Here is a 9,585-nt window from a genome sequence, read left to right as displayed (position 1 = left end):
ATTGTGTTATCTATGTTGCCACCACAGTCACCATTTTCTATTTGGTGACCTTTTTCTTCTTTGGTCTATAGTTCAGCCTGAGATGGTCTTCATTGAAAATATTTTGAATTATAATAGGGTTTCAAGGCCCTTTTAAAGCCTATTTTCCTTAATCAAAAACATTAAACACGACTTAACTTATATCAATCTAATTTTTTTGTTTTATTTAAAAGACTATGTGTTTTAAAAATTTAATTATTAGTTTGTCTTCCACACATAAATTAATAGAATAAATATAAATTAATAGAATCATTAGATGCTACTTAATCTATAGAATCATTAGATGCTATTTTATTTTGAATAGAACAATTAAATTTTAAAATGTTTTGAGTTTACTTTGGAAATTGCAATGGTCTCATTTTCATCGTATTTAAAAAATAAAATTAATAAGCGTAATTTATTGAAAAATCTATTGGTCTTTTTCTTAAGGCAATTAAAAAAAATACATAATAATAATAATAATAATAATAATAATAATATAAATAGTGAGAATTCAAATGTTAGCAAAAAGTTATATGTTATATTTTTGGAACACTAAATAAATATTAATAATGAATGTCACACCTCCTCTAGAAATTTCATTGCTTTATGTAGGTTTTATGCTTCAAAAAAATTAGTGTTGTCTCTCAAAATTTCATAAAGGTGAAAATTGAATGTATTTTGATGTAATTTCACATTCTCCTCAAAATTTTCATCTTAAATTGTGTTTGTAGCCCAATTTTCATTAGGGTTTGTGATTTTAGTGGATATTTTAGATTTTTTTTGGGCTAGAACCACAAACCAAAATCTAAAATATGTGTTGGAATCAAAGTTTCTTCCTATGTTTTGGTTTTACAGATGATTTTTGAAGATAATTTTTTTGGACAGGTCTCTTGTTTATGATTTCTGTCTAGATCCTTCAAGTTCTTTGCAATGATCTAGGAGCCAATTATTTTTTCTAAGCTTTCAAATCACTTTGGAGTGAACCATTTTAGTTTTATAAGCTTTCAAGTCAATTTGTATTCCAATCCCATTTCAATTGTTTAAGATTTTGAGTCCCTTTTTCACATACCCATTTCATGTTTTCCAAGCTTCTAAATCCTTTGGGATCACACCCATTTCATGTTTTTCAAGATTTTTAAATATTTGGAAATGAAACCTATTTTGTTTTAAAGCTTTCATTTATGTTGGGTTTGTGCATGGGGAGCTATAGCTTATCTAGAGAATGCAAATGAAACCTTAGATAATTATTATAAATGATAACTCTTAAAAACAAAACTACTCCTTGACCCTTGCATTCCCTTCGAATAAATATTCTTACATACTTTAGGTTTGGCAGTTAAGACACATAAGAATTTAAAGATCATAAAATTGTTAGGAAACTAAGCTTCCCATTTTGTGCTTTGACACTATGTGAAACAAAGGTTACTCTTAGGAGATAAACTTGATGCATGTTTATTCTTTTATTCCTCTTTTCTTTGGACATGAACTAGTTATTCGTGGGATTCAAGGTTGTGACCTTTAATATCTTAGGGTTTATAATAATTCATAATCTAGATAGGGTTTTCAAATTCATTGTGACTTGTCTTTCCTCTACAACTTTGTTTTTAGTTTTCTTTTTCTATCTTTTGTTTTTAATGAATGTATTTAATCAATGGAGTTTGATCTTATACTATGTATGCAACATTTAGCTTTTCTTGATCTTGTTGACATTTATTTTTAATTAGAGATTTTTAAAAAAAAATATTAGAAATATTATACACACACACACACACACATGCATACACACATATTCATTATGATATAAGCAAGTATATTTTTGGTCATGCCGACATTATGGATAAAAGATTAAAAAATCTACATATTCTATGATATTTGGGGTTGAAGTACAGAAGAATATGGTGGAAAGATGATGACTAGTCATTACACAATAACTATTTAGGAGAATTTATAGCACTTAAAGTGTTTATCCCATAAGTGTCATTGGTATGAAAATTGTGAAATGGTGTTGTTATTGATTGGTAACCGGTAGAAGGAAGACAAAGTTACAAGGTAAAATGGTCACCCATAGAAGAGTAAATTGGTATGTGAATATAGATTCTTGGTCATGCTGACCATATGGATAAAAGATTAAATAAATCTACATATTCTATGATATTTTGGGTTGAAGTACAGAAGAATGTGGTGGAAAGATGATGACTAGTCATTACAAAATAACTATTTAGGGGAATTTGTAACACTAAAAGTGTTTATCCCACAAGTGCCATTGGTATGAAAATTGTGAAATGGTGTTATTATTAATTGGTAACTAGTTGAAGGAAGACAAAGTTACAAGGTAAAATGGCCACCCATAGAAGAGTAAATTGGTATGTGAATATATGTTATTCTCCCACCAACATATAAGAGCAAAGGGTAGTTGATCTAGATCATTGATAAAGTGAGTCACCATGGATGTGCCAAGATAGAAGATCACTCAGAATGGATGTGACTAAAGTAAAGAGCAAAATGATAGAAGTAAGCAAGGACACAGGCTACACATTGGTTCATAGTTGGATTGGTAGGGATACCGATCTAAATGCTATGAGTAGGGGTTAAAATGTTTTCCTGAATGGGTCGAACATTGTAATCAAAATTTGAATTTAAAATTGAGTGAGATATTTTTTCATGGGTAACAGTGACCTGACATCATTGAGTGCATAGAGGGGCTCATATTACATTTTGAATGTGTGGAAAAAAGTGAGAGAAGTGTGCATAGAGTTGTTTGTAGTGCAAGATAGTAAGAGTGGTAGTTGTAGAGGGAAGTGATACCGCAACATGTTGTTCCAAACAAAAAAGAGTAGAGGTTAGATATAATGGCTCACAAAGTAAATGAGGAGTTCAATACATCTTCAAGGATATGTAAAAAAGATCTTCAAGGATAGACATTGCTATATTTAGATCATGCATTAGATTTATTTCTCACCATTGCATCTAGTTGTAGATCTTGATAGGGAAAGCTTTATTAGTAAGCTTTTGTAAATCTCCAAACAATATTTCTCTTAGAAGGAGATTTGTATGTCCTCTGACAAGGTAGCTTGCATAGGCTTGTATAACCCTAATAGGTGATAGACATTCCTAATAGGTTGTGTTTCTAGAAGAAATAATTCTAGCTCTTAAATGGACAACCCTTTAGATGCATTATAATGGAAAATTCTATTTTTTTCTAAAAATATGCCAAATATGGTAATTTTTAGAATTGTAATAATTAGGCATTTTCTTTCATTATAAGGTAGAATAGAGTTGGAGAAGTTGAATGAAGAATCTGGTGTTTTGAAAATATGTGTTGTGTTATTATTTTTTGAGTATTATTTTGAAAGGGGTTTGAGCTACATCAGATAACCTAATGGTAACTTTCCAAATCTTGAAGGAAAATGGGAAAGTAAGTAATATAAAAAGTTATCGTTGAGTTCAACAGAATAGTGAAAAGACCTCTAAATGTCAGTTGAACTCTTGCATTTACTATCCAAAGGGTATCTCCTTAAATTCATTTGTGTGGTGTGAATTCTGAAGATCAATGGATGAATTGAGGCTCTCGTATAAAGATAAATAAGCAGTTGGATAAGTTACCACTTTTCTTTGTTGCATCTTTCTATCAATACATATAACTTTTGAGAAACCTATGACTATTCCATTCATTTTTCCATTCACTTTCTCAATTCAAAATCTCATTCATGAACTCATGACAACCAAGTTCGTTGGTTTTGATAGAATAACTGGTATCAAGTCCATATTGCAAAAATTCATAGATACATCTCTTCACTTCTTTGACATGGCAGACTTCTAGATAAGGTCAAGGGTTGAATGAATTCATCCCATCACTGAGAATCTTTGAGGCTGTGATTTAGTTGAGCTAGCTGGTTTTCTAGTCATAGTCCAAGCCTCTGAGTTGATTTATGAATGTATTCATCACTATAATACAAAAATCAAACAAATTGTTCTACTTGATGATACTGTGCTAATCTCAATAGATAGGAAAACAATGTTAAACTACCTTCGGGTGCTAAAGTGGACAGAGTTCTTTGATTTAGACATTGGCAGAGCCATCTTATAGTTCTTAGCTAAAAAGATGATTTGGAGGAAAGAAATCATGAGGACATGGTTCTAGAAACTATGGAGTGATAATAGTAAAGTTCCCAAAACCTTGCTTGGGAAATACCTCAAGCTAGAAATCATTGATATTTTGGTCCTCTTACATAGGTTGAAAGGTGAGGTAGAGGCTTTGAATTTTATGGAGCAATATTTCTTTTTAGTTCAAGTAATTTGCTCAGATACCCAATACATTGACTAGGCTTAAGAGGTGAGCAAAATTCTGTCCAATGCTCTCTGGGAAGCTAAGTTCTATAATACATTCTACATTTCTTCCTTCTTGATTTACACGTTGGCCTCATTGCAATTATGGTGTGGCCTCCCAAGATTAGAAACTTTCCTTGATGATGTTAAATCTTATGTTAGGCCTCACCCTGACCCATCATAGCATAGATATTTTATTTACATTTTGATATTCGAGACTTTGATATTTTGACAACTATTCAAGACTTAGATGGACAATGGATTGTTTTACCTATTGATTTTGATAATTCAATAGGGTTTTACATCACGATACACACTAAGAACCTAATATTGGGTATGAAATGATCACACACATATGGATGTAGTTTTATGATATGATACTATGAGATTTTGATGCAATGCAAAATGTTAATTTGATTATGATGGTTTATGATATGTAGAAAAGTGTTAATTTGATTATGATATGCAGATAAATCTTAATTTGATTATGATGATTTATGATATGAAAAAAAATGTTAATTTAATTATGATGATTTATGATATGTAGATGAATGATTATGATATGCAAATAAATATTAATTTAATTATGATGACTTATGATATGTAGAGTTTAATATTTGAACATTTCAAACAAACTATTTGAAATGACTAAGGATGGAAGTTGAATTTGAATTATGAAATCATATGCATTTATGATATATGTAATTTAAATGACCTTCTTGGACTACAAATGCTCAAGTTAATGTGAATGAAGTGGAACAATGGAAATTTGTGGGGGAAACAAGTTCCAAACCTATGTGAACATAGTTTAACCAAGGCAAATCTTTGGAAGATTCAGAAGCATATTTGTGAAAGTATTATGTTTCCTAATGTAAGTTCGCTTGTATGAGGAAATATTTAATCATAAAGATGCATTAGGGACATGTGATGGTGAAGTGTAATGTATTTCAATGTGTCATTTGACACTTGTAATGGTCCATGTGTTGATGACGTGTCACCTAGGATGTCAGTCCAAAGGCCCCTTAATCTTAGTGTTTTTCTTTTCTTTCAATAAATGTTTAAGTACACCCATTTGAGAGAGAGTGTTAGGAAGGGTCACCATCATATTAATTTTTAAATTCAAACTTGTCAAGGATTTTAGGGGGCCTAAACATAACCCTAAAGTGTGATTTTATTGAAACTAAGCCACCCATATGGTAGTATTACATGTTAGGGGCCTAAATTCAACCATTTTAGTGCTTAGCTAACTTCGGAGACCCCTTAAACAATGCACTCTTGAAGCAATTCGAAATTTTGGGTCTCCCCATGAGTGTACCCTCACAATCCCAGTTGGTCAACTTTCTTATTTTGAAGGGGAAAAAATGTAAGAAATAGGGGGCTTAATATTCCTACTCAAAAAAGGTTAGTAGTGAGCCTTTTAGAGGATTGGTGAAAAATTAGTGGGTTGTTCAACTACTCTCTAAGTTTAGAGATAGTTTGGTTTTGGAGGGAGATTAAGGGAGCTCTACTACACTATCATTACTTTTAGCTTGAACCAAGGTTGGTGTTTCAAACCATGTTTCATTTTCTTTCTTTTGGTGTTGGAAATAAATCTACAAGTATGGAAAATTTGTCAATGGAGTATGTATTGCATTGTGAACCCTTGCATTGTGGATTTTGCTATTGTGTTGTGGAAATGTGGAAGTGTAATTGTGTTCTTGAAGATTTCTTGGTTTTTCCTCCTTGATTTTTTGTTTCTTGGTTGGATTTGGAATGTTGAATGTGATCATGGGTGTGAAGGCTTCACTCACCCTTGCGAGGGAAGAGAAGCCTTGGGTGAAGGGATTAGTTGGGCTCAACATTGTAGTGGAGAAGATTTATCTCATGGTGAGGAGTTGCTTTTTTTGATGGAGTATGGGCACCATTGAAGCCATATACCGCTTTTGTTTTGGGAGGCATAAGGGTTTGTGTTTATGAAGGAGGATATTTTTATGATATCCTTGTAAGGAAAATGAAACTACAATATGATGTTTATGTTAGTTATGGCATCTCCTCTTTGAAGAGCCCACCTTCACCCAATGTGAAATGATTTTGATGGTAAATAATTGTGCAATCCATGGAAGGGATTTGTTTTTTATTATGTGTTGTGTTCCATGCAATGGAAAGTGATGTATGTGTGTGACCCATTTGGATCTTGCTTCCCCTCCTCGGTCAGTGGCTTCATAGAAGCCTAGGTCAGGAGGTGAGCCTACATGGTTCCTAGTTTTTGTGTGTATATACAAGTTTCATGAAGATAGATTCCTTGAAAGAATTAGGGTTGCACCCTTGATAAAGTTGAAATGATTCAAGTGTGTAAAGAGAGATCAATGATCATGTCATCTTAAATGTGTTGTGATTTTAAGTCTCCATTGTTATTTCAATGTGATGTAAAATGAAAATTTTAGATTATTGTATTTTGTTAAAAAGGTGTACGGATTGATTGAGAAGTTGTATTGTAAGAAATATTCATAGTAAGCCTTTACATTGAGTGATTGATGTAATATGGGAAATCATGTAAAGGAAACAATTCTCCTCACTATTCCTTTAGTGTAAATCTTCCATAGTAGTTGAAAATTTTCTTGTAATGGATGATTTGATGTAATACATAAGTGGTTGTAGTATAAATGTATATCTTATGCATTCATTATAATGAAAGGAAGATATCATAGTCTATTTCATGAGCATGGAAAATCAGTCCTTTTGGCCTTCTAAGTCCTAAAAAATTTATAGGTTAGGAATCACCAATACATCCTCAAAACAAAAGCATTAAAATACCATGGCAGAATAAGGAGAAAATGGTTTGGAAATGAATACATAGTGCAAAATCCATAAAGGGACAATCCTGTAGGTGCCTATTAGCCCTCTGGAAAATGTATGGGAAAAGAATTTAATTCCCTCCCCTAGAATACATAGTAATATTTTAATCAAAGAGGATATACCTAGAATCATGAGCTTGGAGGATTAATAAAATAATGGATGTACTAAATGTAAGACTCGATAATAATTATGACCTTCTCCCTAGATTTCTTGTAAGAAAAGGCCATACAAATCCTTAGACCCATAGGCCATCATATTAGAAAACAACCAAAAATAATTATACATACATACATACATACATACATACATACATACATACATACATACATACATACATACATACATACATACATACATACATACATACATACATACATACATACATACATACATACATATATATATATATATATATATATATATATATATATATATATATATATAAAGTCTATGTCAAATCAAAAGGAAAACAAGCCTAGACACCCAATACAAAGAAAGAACTAGGAAGCACCAATAAATTTCCCCACCAATTAATAAAGTGATTTCAAATATAAAAATATATTTATAAAAGACCACACCAAGTGCTTGCCTTGCCCTTGAAGACTTAGGAGCATGTAATAAGAATTTATGGGGAGGAGACATCACTAACATAAGTCAGCCCACAAATCCCAAGCCACCTTCCACCTTGGATTAAGGGTAGTATTCTTGTCCTAGGGGAGAGTGTGATGTACTTTAAAAAAAGTATGTTTTCAACCTTGAGTGGGTCTCACCTCCTTAGGCACTAAGTGTGCAGGGCATGATTTTTTGTGTTTAAAAATAATAAGGATTAAGAGCAATCTTAAGCTATGCCTTCTTCCTTTCAATAAAGATCTACTTTGAAAGTCCGTGACATATGTATGTGCCTAACATAAGGTTAGAGGGGACTTCCATAGGCATCCCACCTTGGATAAGGTGAGATACACACCCACCTAGGGAGCAGATGTTGGGGAAGTAGGTAGACTTAGGGAAAATGGGGAGGTTTGTGTTAGAATGTAGAAAAAGGTAGTTTCAGTTGTGGGAAGATATTAATAGGTTTGGTTAAATGGTAATTTTCTCTAAAATGGGATGAAATACTTGGCTTAGGCTAAAGGGGATAGTAGCCATTAAATTAAGTGACTCTATTTTTATGTATTTTATGTTATGAGTAGATCAAGTTAAAAAAAGACATAGAGGTATTTAATTAATGAATTTAAGAATACCAAGTTTGGGTTAATGCATGATGAAATTTATTATTTTTTTTTTAATTTTAAGGATATTTAAAGGAAAACCATTATTTTAAAAAAAGGTTACTGAAATTGTTTGGGAAGATTTAAGTCGGTATCAAGAAATATCAAGAAAATCTAGGGTATTGGATTTGTAGTGGATAGACATGGTATGGTAAGGTTTAATTTAGTAAATTGAAAGGAATAAATAAATAAATAAATAAATAAATAAGAAATTTAAGAATAAAAGAAATAATAAAATAAACTAATATAGTGAATCAAATAAATAATTAATAAATGGGATTTAGTTGTAACACCTAATTAGTAAATTACCAAAATGGTCGAAGTGGAAAGAGGATGATAGATAAATAATTCATTAAGGGACTTATATATAAGTAATTAAATGAAAATGGAAGGTAAACAAGAAAGGCGTGACAACTAATATTCAAAACATAGAGGTCTTTTATCAAGCATCACCATGCTTGCAAGCCCTAGAACCATCCCAACTATGTTAATATGAAAATTGAATTCCACTTGCATTTGCGGAGTGTTTTAATTAGGAGTATACAAGGTGAAAGGTTATAACCAAAATATCATTATAACTTAGTATTGCAACCATTGATAAACAACTAGGTGGTTCCTCATAGAAAACTTGTAATCCAGGATTCAAATGAAACAAAATCCATTTCATCAACTAGCTTTACCATCTCCAAATCTAGTGGAAACATACATTGTTATCTAGACAACTCACCATTCAATGGAATGTTCAAAACAATTATAGATTTATGTATTTTATCTTTATGTTCATCTGTCAAAAAAATAATAATTTGGGTTGTGATTTTGCCTCATAAATTTAAGGTATGACATCTTATGAATTCTATCCATGTCTACAATTACAAAATAATTATTCAAACTATTTCAAAAAAAAAATGATGCATTTATTATGAGGATTTTTAGGGAGCTATAGGGATGTTTGAAAAGGAGATTTAGCCTACAAGCCATGGCTACCATTAGTCAATTTGGATGTTTCTTCATTTAGTTCTCATCATTTTTGTATTTGCATCTTGTAGCATTCAATGGATTCCCCTTAAAGCTACCAAGGTATCCAAGTGACATGATCATGTTGATCGAGATCATAAGGAAAGCCTTGCAAGTGAATATA

The sequence above is a fragment of the Cupressus sempervirens genome, chromosome 11 (assembly GCF_028749045.1).
Source record: "Cupressus sempervirens isolate cs-2001-9-10 chromosome 11, ASM2874904v1, whole genome shotgun sequence".
Taxonomy (NCBI): domain Eukaryota; kingdom Viridiplantae; phylum Streptophyta; class Pinopsida; order Cupressales; family Cupressaceae; genus Cupressus; species Cupressus sempervirens.
This window is presented reverse-complemented; position numbering follows the sequence as displayed.